General features: G+C 38.0%; 1 long non-coding RNA gene across 1 annotated transcript in view; it reads left to right on the top strand.

Annotated features, from left to right (window-relative positions):
- LOC143890783 (uncharacterized) overlaps nt 1–14,066 on the top strand; it is a 71,264-nt gene that overhangs the window by 1,062 nt on the left and 56,136 nt on the right. The gene's annotated exons all lie outside the window — the stretch shown is intronic.

Raw genomic sequence — 14,066 nt, 5'->3', positions numbered from 1 at the left:
TATTTCTCGAAATTCTGTTCTCATGTTTTCTTTTTTTTGTCACCTCTATTCTTGGTGTTTCATGATTCAATGCCCCTTGATTTGCAAGCTTGAGCTTATGGTAGTCATCTTCAGATGATGATTTTCTTTATTGTTTAGTTGGAAATCTATCAATTGGCTCATCTCATGGCGTTCCTTTTATCTCTCCACGCCTGATGATTAATCTTTATCTTCATGATTCCTAGCTCATGAATTTCAGCATTTTAGTAATTTCCTTCATATGCTAGGGGTCTAAAGAAAGCAAAGAATTATGCAATCATCACAACAGGGTAGCGCTTATAAGGGTCCCTCAGTTGATAATTTCGATACTACCTTGTGTTGGTGAATGTAATTAATCCACTTGCTATTAGTTGGAGAACCCATTTGCGTTGCCTTTGGTTTTCCCCTACCTCTCTAGTTTGTGCTCTTGATCATCAGATTGTAGTGAGCTATGGGACATCAATTTTTAATAATATATTATGGTTCACAGACTTTGGTTTGATTTCTTTTACCCGAACCCATGAATGATAGTAATATTGCGATTACCCATAGATTTGATGATGTTCTTCCTGTTCAACAAATTCAGTGCATGCATTTCTACCTTTATTTCGCCAATGGCTCCTCATTGAATGCTTGGAATCCCTTTTACATAGAAATGCTTTGCTCTCAAATTGAAATCATGTGTTAGCTTTCTTTGTCAATTTCCATAGGGGTCAGAGGCTCTTTTGTCAATGGTTTCTCATTTGATTTCGAAAATTTACAGAGCATGGGTCAGAGGCCCTGTTCTTCAACTCGGTTTCGATGTCTACTTGCTTCTTAAGCTCTAAAGGCCATGGATTAGGTTCTTTGTTCTTTGGAACTTTTTTTAATGTCTGTGTTTGGTCATTGAATAGCATGAGCTTACTTTGCTAAAATATCCAAGGGTGTATACCTAAGTCATTCGCTCTTCAAATAATGTGGGTTTGCTCTGTTGGGTCGTCGGAGTGTGATCTGATCATTTTAGGTTGTTCCTGTTATGTACAGAAATAGATTTCAATCCCAAACCCGGATTTCTCTTGATACCCACCTTCGATCTTGTTTGAGAAACAGGGATATAGCCTAATTCGGTCCTTCTCAACTGTTCGTGTTTTCATTTTGGAAAGGGATGAGTTCTGTTTAGTATGGGTTGTGGTGCTCGGTTGTAAATTAGGCCTCACTCTATAACCAAGAAGTCAGTCAAGGCGACGAACCCTTTATCACTTCTTCTTGATTGACGAACCCTTTATCACTTCTTCTTGATTATCCTTCATACTTTGCCTCAGTTTTTAGGATCTTCATAGTGTTCATATGATCTTCTCAGTTTCGCGCTTCTTTGGGATTTTCGAGATCATTTTCGTTTTTCTAGATCTACCTCAGTTCTTTGGGGTTACCCCCTATATGTTCTTTTTAGGATCCCATTCGAGTTTCGGGATTCCATCGATTTCGGAAACATCTCCTTCGGATTCGGGCAACGACGGACGGCGATCTCCTGAGCCAGAACCCTTATTTAATCGAAAGGGATAAAAAACATAAAAATCAAATAACAAAAGTCCAAAAAAACAAAAAAAAAACTTAAAAAACACCAAAATGTTTTTCGAAAAGCTGTTTCGAACTACGTTGGCTTGATCCCTTTCCTCAGGGTACGTAGGCAGCTTGAGACCGTCATCCCAAGTCCAGTCAAACTTTGTAAATAAATCTTTTCAAAACCTTTTTGATAAATTTTTTCAAACTTTGTAAATAAATATTTTCAAACATTTTAAATAAAACCTTTTCAAACCTTTTAAAGCAAAAAAAAAAAACTAAAAAATTCAAAAACTAAAAATTGGCAAGGATGGTGATTGCCAAGTCACTCGGAGCCCTCTTTTTATTCAATTTTCGATTTTGATCATGGTTTTTCAGTTTTCATCGGTTTTCCGACGTTTTCTCTGGTTTTGGGACAGGCGCCGACGTAGCGTGACCCCTTCACAAGGATTGTCCTCGCTGAGCATGACAATAGGCTATGACGATCGCGAGATTTGTCCGATCTTTAGCGGATCAGGATCGCTGTGCTTGATTCCTTTAGAATCACTCCCTGAGCCTATCGTATGTCCCATTTTCTTTTCCTTGGCAATTTTGGTCATCACATACCGTCGATTTTCTGATTTCTTCATTTCCTTGCATCTTTTAGTTTATTGCGTGTTTGTCTTTGGTTTCTTTTGTGTTTACTTTCAGCTTGCTTACTTTTCTAGCATGTGATTAGTTACTATTTTCTTAACATTATCTCCTGCATGCTAGTGTATTTATTCTACTACTTTCGTTATTTACTGCTTAGCATTATCTTCTGCGTAGTTAGGTGCATGTTAGTGTGCTTACTTCATTATCACAAGTGTTTACTCTTTAGATACATCTCTTGTGCAGTTTCACATTCTTAGCTGTAGCATTTATTCATTCATCTTATCTTGATTATCTGCTTAGATATAGTTCTTTACTGCTTTTCCTGCTTATCTCATCATATCTGTCATTATCTGCTTAGCTGTAGCTGTGCATGTGGTTGTTTACTGCTTTCTTAGATGTGTTGAGTTAGGATTAGATGTGATGAGTTATGATTTGTGCGCTTTCTTTGCCCATCCCTGGGTCATGCATGCTTAGGTAGACGTTTTCTCAGAGACGCCTGTTCCCATTTCACATGATTTGAGCTCAAAATTCTTCGAAAATAATAAAAATGGCATAAGAAACCGGGTGCGCTCGGGCGAGTTGGATGCCTACCTTCCTAACTCGTAACCAGGCACGGACCTTTGTTATCTCTGGTTATCCATTGCAACAGAGTATCTTATCGGTTCCAAGGCCGACTTGCCTGGATGGCGACTCTTTCATAGTTTTGAGTACGTCTTGATTTCGAAGCTTGTGTCTCCGGATCAAGATGTATCTCATAGGTAGTTTTTGGCCATGGCATTTCCACTACAAGTACTCTAAGGTAGGTTTGGTTATAGGTCCATTTTGTGGTGATAAAAAGTTGGTGGGCCCAATTATTTGTGTCTCCAATCCCATAATATCAAGGTGGCAAACGGGCCGTGCAGGCCCGCGGCCCGGCAAGGCACGACACGAATAGCTACAGTGAGCGTGCCGTGCCGGCCCGGCATGAAGTCGCGGGCCGGGCCTGGTTGGGTGGCCCAGCGGGCCGGCACGGCACAGCATGGCCTACCACGGCACAGCTGGTACGGCATGGCCTGCGAGCCTGGTTCCAATTTAGAAAATGCATTTTTTTTAGGAAAATGCGAAAATACCCCCCAAAAGTTGTTTCAAACGGCTAGTTTGTGGGGTATTTTCGTCCAAAACATATATTTTCATAAAATCTTGAATTAACCACCCCAACAACTCTTTTTTGGGGGGTATTTTGGAATTTTCATTGTTTAAATCTTTTCCATTCCCTAAATACCCTCCCCAACAACTCTTTTTTGTAGATATTTAACTAAAGGCATATGATTTCTCCGAGTACCTAAAATAGAACCATTAATTGCTTAATAGATCATTCGCGGGGTTGCATTTGATTGCTAACCACCTGGATATCTAACGTCAGATGGAAGGTCAAGATCCTTCACATATGGGGCCCACTATTACATAGTGGGCGTAGCTTCATATAGAAGCTCCAGATCATGTTGATGTGTCTCCATCGAAGCATCTGCCATTTCCACTGCAATTAAAACAAAATGATAGAGGAGGAGGAAGAGATTGCAATGTTTGAAAATGATGTAAAACAGAAGAGAGAAAATGTGGAAATAAGAAATATTATAAAGGGAGGCAGAAGACAGCGGGGGGGGGGGGGGGGGGGGGGGAGGGCGGCGGCGGCGGGGGAGGGAGAGAATAAGAAGAAGAAGAATTTGTGAGGTAAGTTTTACTTATTGTTAGATTATAAGGGCCATTTGTCTTATCATGCTTGGTCCATGAACAAAGTTGCGAGGTATGTTTTACTTCTTTTTCCTGTAGTTTTATTTCTATTGACATTCTTTAAATAATTGTGTTTTTTGGGGTGTTCCTTATCTACTTTGCCGCTAAGTATCGGGATCAACTCATGAGTGCCTACAAGGTGATAAAATTGCCCACGATCCAGTATTCAGCAGTAACAGTGTGAGAAGTCGATTGTTCAATTTGTTTGGATAAATTTGAAGAAATACACAGGAAATAAAGACGGTGATTCTATTATATACTTTAACTTAAGCTGTTTGATTTTAAAGGTCATTCAATTTTTGTCAGGGTCATCCAAGAAGACAAGAACATCATCCTCTCTTTGCAACTTGTAAATTTGATTTGGTTTTTTAGCTTATTCAATTTAGGTCTTGGGCCATCAAGAAGACATGCATCTCAGGATCTTCAATTTGTGTTATGGTCATGTCTACACTGTATGGAAATCCCTGCACGTCCTAGAAACATGAAAAATATTTTCAATGAATAGATCGTTTTAATACATTTGGGAGAAAAAAAAAGTGATACAAAAATGGGTATATGTGAATACTATTAAAACAAGCCATGTGTTGCACGGGACAATAGAGAAAAAGATAAGATAATTGTTAATTTGAAGAAGCATTAAAACTATTGACGATAAAGAAATGAAAACCTATTGTAATTACATATTGATTAAAACATGGTAAAATAGAAAAATAAAGCAATATTGGGCATTGGTTGTAATCTTATATAAAATGATTATCGTCACTGACTGTAAACCTTGCATGCACCGAAACGTTTAAGGGCCCACCTGAAAAAACCGCTTCATTCAGTGGGTGATACTATGAAATAAAACCAGAATAATAGAGAGATCAGGGCGAGAGGGACAAGGAGATCAGGTACAGAGGGAGAAATAGAGAAAGGGGGGGGGGGGGGGGGGGGGGGAGAAGAAGAAGAAGAAGTATGGGGTACGTAAAACAACCATTCTTCGCCCCATTTTTTAGGTGTAGAGAATGATAAAACTGAAAAATACCGAAGATGTAGTTCGATTTAAGTAACCCATTTTATTGGGATGTGGCGATTCTAAACCCAACTTTTATGGAGCCACTATTTTTCGTGAAAGTCCCCCTAACGAGCCACTCCTCTCCTCTTGTAAATACCCAAAATACCCCCCTTCTAAATTTTTGTCTCCCTCTTTTAAAAAGGGGTGTTTTTGTCCATTTGAAGTTGACTCAGAATAGGACTTCCTAATAAAGCCTATAAATACATCTTTTTGTGGCTAAACAAATCATAAACGTTTTGTTAAGCCCTAGAGATAGAAATCAGAAAAAGAGAAGGAGAAGACCGAGGAGATCGCGATTTCGAAGTCGAAGCCGCGAACTAAGGTAAGATTTTCGATCTAAGAACGATATGAACATCTAGGAACCCTAAAACAAGGGTTTGAAAAGAGAAAAGAAATAAGAACTTTGATTAATATGAATTAGAAATAAGAATCTTTGGGTTGATCTTGAGTTTTTTGGATCCGATATTAATTTACGATTCCAACAAACTCAAAGTCGATTAATAAGAATCCAAATTCAGAAATTTGTGTTTTGGATATGTTCTCTGCTATGGAATCAGCCCGGTTACTTGTAATTCAGCCTATGAAATCAGTCTCTGTCTAGCACAAAAATTTACTCCATAGAGATTGTATGAGTACATCATGGATAAGTAATGGTATCACTAAGATGTATGTGGATGTGCACTTGTTTGCATGCATGTAAACGTGAGCTTGTGACTATGTGTTTGAATGAGAATGTATGTGAGAAGATATATATGCGCATGTCTATAAATAGATGTATGTGTCTGAATGTGTATGTGTTCTCATAGGTATAGTGATCCTTAGTTCTGAATTTTTCATTTTTCGACCTCAAATGCTCAAAACTTTTAAAAGCAAATATCATCAATCTTGTAGATCTCGTTAAGCCGGTCAGTTCGACATATGGCGGCCCAAATTTGGCCAAAAGATGAGAGTTATGCTCGTTTAAACCATGAGCTGATTTCGTATCGAGTAATTTTTGGGCTGCTTCTGATCGGAATTGTTCGAAACTGTCAACTGGAAAAGTGTTTGTTATACGGTTTCCAAAAACTGTCTTATTGAGCAAATGTTTCCATAAATGCTTTTTAATATGTCAAAAACGACTTGCAAGCTTCATTTTTTCTAAAAAAACTGTCATTTCTGCAACAGCAGCTTGCTGGTCATTTTTAGGCTATTCCAGATCTGTTTCGTCCGAAGCCATACAAAGAAAAAATGTTCTTCACAAGATTTTCTAATACTTTGTCCTTGAGTGAATTTTTCCAGAAGCGATGTTTTAAGTGTCAAAACTGAGCCCGAACTTTCAGTTAAAACACTAATATGTCTTTTAATGGCGATGGATCGGAAGAGGCCATTTTCCGGCCACTTCTGGCCAGATCCGAACGAACTGGTCAACTGAGAGAATGTCATTCATGCTGAGATCTACAATTTTGATTGGTAGAGTTTTTGATGGTTTTGATGTTTGAGGGGTCTAAAATTCAGTTCAAAGTTGCATTTTTCACATTATATGACATAACTGTGCCATTTCTTGAAAATCATGGACCATATGCGCTCTATTCAATTTTAATGAGTGTTTGGGATGTTTTGAGCTTGCTAGCAAGTCAAAAATCATATATTGAATCATTCCCACCTTTTGGTTTTCTTTTAACCATTTTTTTTTTAAAAAAAAACCCTTCTCTGGGCAATGAAAGAGTTATCTAGAGCCCTCCGCCCTAGGAGACAGGCTATGTCCCATTAGAGCCTACCCTCAGGATGGTTGCCTTGTTTTGACAGATAGTGTACCCCTAGGAGGCATGCCTTGCCTCATTTGTGGAGCCCCTATTTGGAGACAAGCCTTGTCTCATTTGAGGGTTCCCATTTTTAGAAGACTTACTTAGCCTCATATTGAAGCCCGTCTTTGTGTTTTATGGCTCACCGTTTTTGCACTTGAATCTGCACAAGTTGATGCCCCTTGTTATGCACCAAAATTTATAAAAATCAGAAATATCATTGCATGCATTTGTATAATTTGTTGAAAATTTAATCTTCTTCTTTCATGTTAAGTTTTGAGTTAGGTTCTGAAGATGAATGGACTGTTCAGGTAAGTATATCTTGAAAGCTTATTATACTCATTCCTTTTCATTTAAATAAATTGTTTAATAGGAAGAAGGAGATCAGATGACTACTCTATTCGATATTATCGACATGAGTACTGTTTGATTTCAAGGCGGGATATAGAAATATTATCATGTGTATTTGATATCAGATGATTACTTTGGCATCATCTGATTTTATTGGAGTCCCCGTATCGGGGTTTGTGGTTGGCTTTGAAGTGTTTGAATATTGTGTTTACTTTATTAGGCTATCCAGCGGCTGGTCTGGACTAATTAATGTTGTTTATCATTTTATGATTGCTATTCTTGCAGATTGTGCATTCTTTAGTTGTAAATTCTTCTTTGCTTAGTACTTGATTTGTTTATATAAGATTTGAATGGTAATTTGAGATTGCCTAGTAGCTCTTTTCTGCTCTCTTAATGGGCTAGTGCAGTCTTCTAGACTTCTTTAGATACTAGAACCTGTTTTAGGAGACATACTTTGTCTCGTTAGGCAATCCTCCTTTGGAGGCAAGCTTTTCTCCTTTTAGCTTAACCTCAGGGAGGTTGCTTTGATTTTGATAAATGATGTACCCATAGGAGGCATGCCTTGCCTCATCTAGAGAGCCTTTGAATCATTCGTTTGTGTGGTGATGTTATCGGGGGAGTCTTTGACTCATTTGATCTTTATTGATGTTATTAGGGAGTCATCTGTCTTTAGTTGTTATCAGTGGAGTCTTTGACTCGTATTTCCATCTCTTTTAGAGAGTCTTTGACTCATCTGTCTTTAGTTGTTATCAGTGGAGTCTTTGACTCGTGTTTCCATCTCTTTTAGAGAGTCTTTGACTCATATATCCTTTAGTTGGTTTTAGTGGAGTCTTTGACTCGTGTTTTCATCTCTTTTAGAGAGACTTTGACTCATTTATCTTTTAGTTGGTGTTATTGGAGTCTTTGACTCGTGTTTCTTTTCCTTTAGAGAGTCTTTGACTCATTTATCTTTTAGTTGGTGTCATTGGAGTCTTTGACTCGTGCTTCCATTTTTTTAGAAAGTCTTTGACTCAATAGTTTCATTTGCAGTGTTATTGGAGTCTTTGACTCATTTATCATTTAGTTGCTTTTATTAGAGAGTCTTTGACTCATTTATCCTTCAGTTGCTCTTATTAGAGAGTCTTTGACTCGGTTGCTTCCTTTGTGCTGTTATTAGAGAGTCTTTGACTCATTTGCTCTTATAATGGTATTATTAGAGCATAGTTTCCCTTATTCACCCTACGGTTTGGCCCTAGGGTTTTGCTTTGTATATTCCCTCCGGTCTTTGGCCAAAAGGGTGAAAACATCAGAAATTTTAAAATCCATAAGCATTGAAATCATTAAAAATCTCAAAAACATTAGAAACTTAAAACATAAAAAATAGTTGATTTGCTGTAAGTGTTTGTTAGTTTGAGAGTTCGTTTCGAACTACGTTGGCTTGATCCTCTTCCACGAGGTACGTAGTGCAGCTTGGGATTTACATCCCAAGTCCAGCCAAACTTTGTAAATAAATGTTTTAACCATTTTTCTTCAAAACCTTGTTTTCAACAAAATCTTCCCCTAGAGTTAAGAGTTTGTCCTAGATAGAGAGTTTTAGAGTTAGGGAGTTTGTCTTTGATTTGTTGTGTGCTTGTTTGTGTTTGTTTTAGAGTTAAGGGTTTGTCCTAGAGTTATAGGAGCGCCTCCGTCGGGTCAGTTGGCGATCCACATCGCCGACTGATGACTAGAATAGGATGCGTTAGTCAACCATTTATTTTCCTTAGGGAATACAGCCTAGTTACACATAGGTTGTAGGAACCACCTGCATTAGCCTAGGGCTAATCTGCATTTAGTTAGGGCATATAGGGTGTCCTAAAATCCACAATTCACTGAAAGTTAAATAATCGTACAAGAAACTTTAATAACTAGTCCGGTCTTTTAGATCGAGTCTAGGATAGAGGTCTAGGTGTCTTAGGCATCCTAGCTTAGAATAGGCGCGAAGAACTACGTTGCCTTGATTCTCGTGGAGGCGGGGATACGTAGGCTTCTTTGGATGAATACCAGACCATCCGAGGACTCAGGCTAATAATTTAGAGTCTTAGGATTTGTTGTGTAATTATTGTATGATTTGATATGTTTTGTTACTTTTTAGTACTGATCCTATACCTTTAGCTATAGCTTGCATGTGTTTGCACATCAGAATTTAGACACCCATTAGGCTTGTCACTCATAACCTAGCTATGCTTAGGTGACACATCTTTCATTTTATTTTATGTGTTTATTATTTTTATCCTCAGGAAATGCATGCTTAGGTAGACGAGTCCTGAGGATTGTTCCCATTTCACATGATTTTTATTCAAACTTCTTTAGAGTTACTAAAAATGGCATAAGAGACCAAGTGCTTGCACTCGGACGAATTGGGGGTGCTCTCAGACCTTCCCCATTCGTAACTAGGCACGAACCCATATATATTTCTGGTTATCCATTGCACAGAGGATTTGATTTTAGGGTTCCATGGCATATCCATGGATGGCGACTCTGAGTTTATTTCAGGTATGTCTCGGTTTCGAACCTCGGTTCCGGATCGAGACATATCTCTTTCTTTTTATATCACCACTCGTGCTATGCTATGAGGGTGGCATCCGTTTTGAGAGTTCCTTGGTAGAGCTCTCCTTCACACGTGGATGATCCAGATGGTGTTAGGGACCCGTTCCCTCGCCGCCTATCTCGGATCGGGGTCCACAGCGCAATGTCACAATATCAATAGCCAGAGGACTCCCTACTGGCCGCCCGAGATCAACCTTACGGGCAGATAAAATTTGACCGGTCAACGTGATCACGTCCAGTGTTGGACATACAGTTACCAGCTCAACCCAAAATCCAATATCTAAAAACTGGGCATTTGAATTTCAAAAAAGAAAATAAAAGAAGAACCACTGCGGGCGAAAACAAGGTCTACATCTAATCCCAACAGGGGAAATCTATTGCTGATGCATTGTCTATGCTCTTAATGGGCTCTAGAGAAAAAAATAGCACAAAATAGAAAGAGACTGAACTTCACAATCGGAAAGGGGGCGGATAGGGGTTTTATTGGTGAATTTATCAACCCCACGAAAAAAAAGGGAGATGATTTTTCACCGTCCTGTAGGATTATGCGCCTCTCTGTTAATGTGATTTGACATAAAAAAGCGTTAAAGTCTGCCACAATTCACTTCAAAACGGGGGGGCGCATATCATCTCCAAAAAAATAAAATAATAATAAATTTCTGCTATTACTATTATTATATTCTCTGTGGAAGAGTGAGAGCTTTGCATCTTACAAACGCTTTACCGAAAAAAAAACACAAAGGGATTATAAAAAAGGGGAAATGATTTCAAAACACACATCTTTTGATACAAGACAGCTCATGTTTCTTGTCTTTTATATTTAAAGATATGTATAAAAGGGTTTTAACTGTCCTAAAAAAGCACTTACCTGACAATTAAATGCTAAAAGACAAGATATATGAGCGCATGTATCAAAACCATGGTTTTAAATTTCGACCAAAATCCGAGGGGACCAAAATCGAAATTTTGATTAAATGCCAATATTTATTAAAAAAAAATAGTGTTACAGAATTTCGGTTCTGTCCGAAATTTCGGTTTTCAGTGGGGTCCAAAACGGTTACCGAAACCGAAATTTTAAACCATGATCAAAACATAGTTGTGCTGCAATCATTTCCCCAAAAACAGTTATACCAGTTTTTGATTCTCCGAAACAAAAGGAACCAAAAGAAAAATAAACCAAAAATGACATATGGTTAGGGTTTTTTAGCGAGAGTGGAAGCTAAACGACGATCTTGACTCCATATTGTGGGACATACCTCATTAATTCGACATGGCCGACTTACCTCATGAATTACACCTGAATAAGTGAGTTTGCATAGGTAGCTTACCTGTGCAAACCTTAGACTCCCTTTTACCTTAATTGCGTGTTTGACCCATCTTCCATGTAGGTTGGCAGTTAAAAAACCGCAGAACAGGGGGATTCCTCGGTTTAAGCGAGACGGGGACTGGGATTGAAAAAAATTCCCAAGAGCGGGAATGGGGATTGCTCTAGCCCTACCCCACACCGTAATCCTGTTCAAAATTGAATATTCTACTATTATATTTGGGCATGCTGCTTTTAATTTGGGTAGCTGCACTCATGGTTTCAAATGCTGCTTTTAATCTGCTAAATTATTAAACTAAGAAAGGCTAGTTTCCTAAATCTAAATCCCACGGATTGGCACTTGGCACTTATTGCCATGGTTGCTAACTTGGTAAAATGAAACTGATATCTTTTAGGCAATGATTGAAATGGTAACTTCCTAATACCGAATGGTAAAATTGGAAAGCAAGATGCCCTGCATCAGAAATGTTGTGATTATGAATGATTTAGAGGAATATTATTATAAATTGAAGGTTCATCTAAATAAAACTTGAACTGAAGCGGTTCTAGTTACTTTTTCATGTGTAACCAAACACCAGAAAATGAGGAAATTTTGGAAAAAAAAATTCTTTTCCAAACTTTTCCTGAAAATTCCTGCTATCCAAAAATGGCCTAAAAGAATTAATTTTGCTTATTTCATATTAACAACTTAGTGCTTATTACAGTAAAATCTTTTGCTTGTTATAAAAGACATGGGATTCATTAAATAGTTAATATCAACTAATCACGACAATTCATCTGGACTTTCATGATATTTGTTCTAGAGAGAGAGAGAGAGAGAACATGAGCTATTAACTATAGATAATTGAGTGTTTTCTAGCCAAGGCTGAGGAGAATTTCCAGCCTCTTTGGGGAAAGTTCTTGGTGTCTTTGAGGGGAAGATGTGGAGGAGAGTAAGGAGAGCTCCTCGACTGTAAGGATGTACTTTCCCTCTCTATCTTTCTACTTTACATTTCAAGTAGATTATTTTTCCTTCTCTTCTATTTGCCCTTCAATGTTGTATGCATATTAATTCGATGGATTTAACTCACATTTTCCTCATTTTTCTTCATGAAACTAGTGTTTTCATTTTTTTAATTTTTAGAAATTCCATGGAATTCTTCGTCTACTGCTGACCCGCCTCTGATCCACATTAAAATTGGTATCAGGGCAATTTCTATAAAAGGATCCTAATTCTTTTCCGATCCTCCTGCCAATTTTATCTTTGTGGCCTACCATTAGAGCCAAAACTACAAATATGAAAGTATTGTATCATCTTGCTTTTCCCTTACCCTTTCTCCTGCTTAACAGTTTCTCAACTCTAAAGCCGGGCCCTCTTGTAGGATCTAATCTAATTTAGCACTGAGAAAACTTGCACTTGTATAGAGTGTTAGAAAATAGTATTGTAATCTGTAATTTTTGGGATACGAAATATACCAATACAGCTCCACAGAAGATGAACTGATATGAACAGATGGTAGAAACCATCAATAATTAATCTGCAGACAAAACAGAAGAAGAAATGACTTATCGAGTTGAGGCACGAAGGATGTTCGCTGTCCTTAAGGCAAATCTCACCCCCACTATGACGAATCAACGGTGCAGATGGGCATCTCGGCGTATGCCTTCAGGATACAATAACTCTCGCTCCAGGGGTGTGCACTCACACAACCCGGATGGCTTAGAACTTGCTTATTAGTGCCAAAAATGCCTTGATCAGAAAGCTTTGCAGAAAAACAATAGTTGCAGAAAGCAAAAAGGGAGAAGAACGAGAAGAGAGGAAGACTTTACGCTTGGGATAGATTTTCCTTTCTCTAAATCCTATTTTAATAGAAAGGAAAGACTCTGTTGGGAATCGAAACGTTACAATACTTATTGCATAATTAATGTTTCCTAAACAACCCACTAAGCACGTGGAGACGTTTCCAAACGGTAACAAAATTATTATTTTTTAAGAAAAATATTAGAAGAAAAAAGAAAAAATAAAAGAAGAGATTTGGGCCAAAGCGCGCGGTCGGGCCGAGCCGGGCGGCGCTTGCGGTATGGTCTAGGCCACCGGGCCACCCATGCGTGATGGTCTCTCTTTTTCCACTTTCTCATGCACAAGACAATGAGAGTGGAAGTATATATATGGACACTCTTTTCCACATAAACTTCCCATCTTGGACTAAATGTTTTCACAAGGAATTAGCCTTTTTGGAGGGAAGTTCAAATTTTGGGAGAGACATTCAAAAGCATAAATTTAGTCCTAAAGGACAAACCACAAAACGACAAAATAGAATCCTCTCTTGTAAATTTTGAATTATAAAGAACTTTTGTTTTTTAAAATAAAAGTCAACATAGAGTTGTTTAACAAATTCCACTGGATCTGAGTCTGTACTTTATCAGAATTTGAATTCAGAGGCTCTTTCACGAATTTTCTTTTGGAGATTCTGCCTAAATGCATGAGTTGCCTTCTTAAGAATTCTTCTAGTTCTAATGGATCCAAAAACTATTCGACATGAATTGTTACATTCAGTTCCTACACAGTAAGATGTAGAGACATTGAGAATAAGATTGTTACATTCAGTTCCTACATAGTAAGATGCGGAGACATTGAAATTAAGAAACTGTTACATTCAATTCCTGTATTGCAACTTGATGTTTCTTAATTTCAATGTCTCTGCATCTTACTGTGTGATATAGAGTTCTGCTTGGATTGGTCGAGCCTATAGAAAGCACTTTTTTGGGATCATTACACATTTCGTTGAGTGGAGGTTGAGTTAAAAGTGTGGAGCTGAGCTATAAGCTCAAGGAGGCGATCGTTTCCCTACATGGAACTATGGAAGAGTCCTTGAAAGCTTCATGGCATTCCATCACTTTCATCTTTGAATTTTCCGGTGTTCTAGAAACTCTTTGTCATGTTTTATGGGGCATGTTAGAATTTATTATTGTGCTCATTTCTTTCATTCTAATACCACTTATTTTTCGGGGTTCTGTCATTTCATTACTAAGAAGAGAATGAATATGG

This window comes from Tasmannia lanceolata, unplaced genomic scaffold, assembly GCF_043159265.1.
Source record: "Tasmannia lanceolata isolate RefF3 unplaced genomic scaffold, GAP_Taslan_0.1 ptg000013l, whole genome shotgun sequence".
In the NCBI taxonomy this organism is placed as follows: Eukaryota; Viridiplantae; Streptophyta; class Magnoliopsida; order Canellales; family Winteraceae; genus Tasmannia; species Tasmannia lanceolata.
The sequence above is the reverse complement of the archived record's forward strand: the minus strand, read 5'-3'. Positions and strand labels throughout refer to the sequence as shown.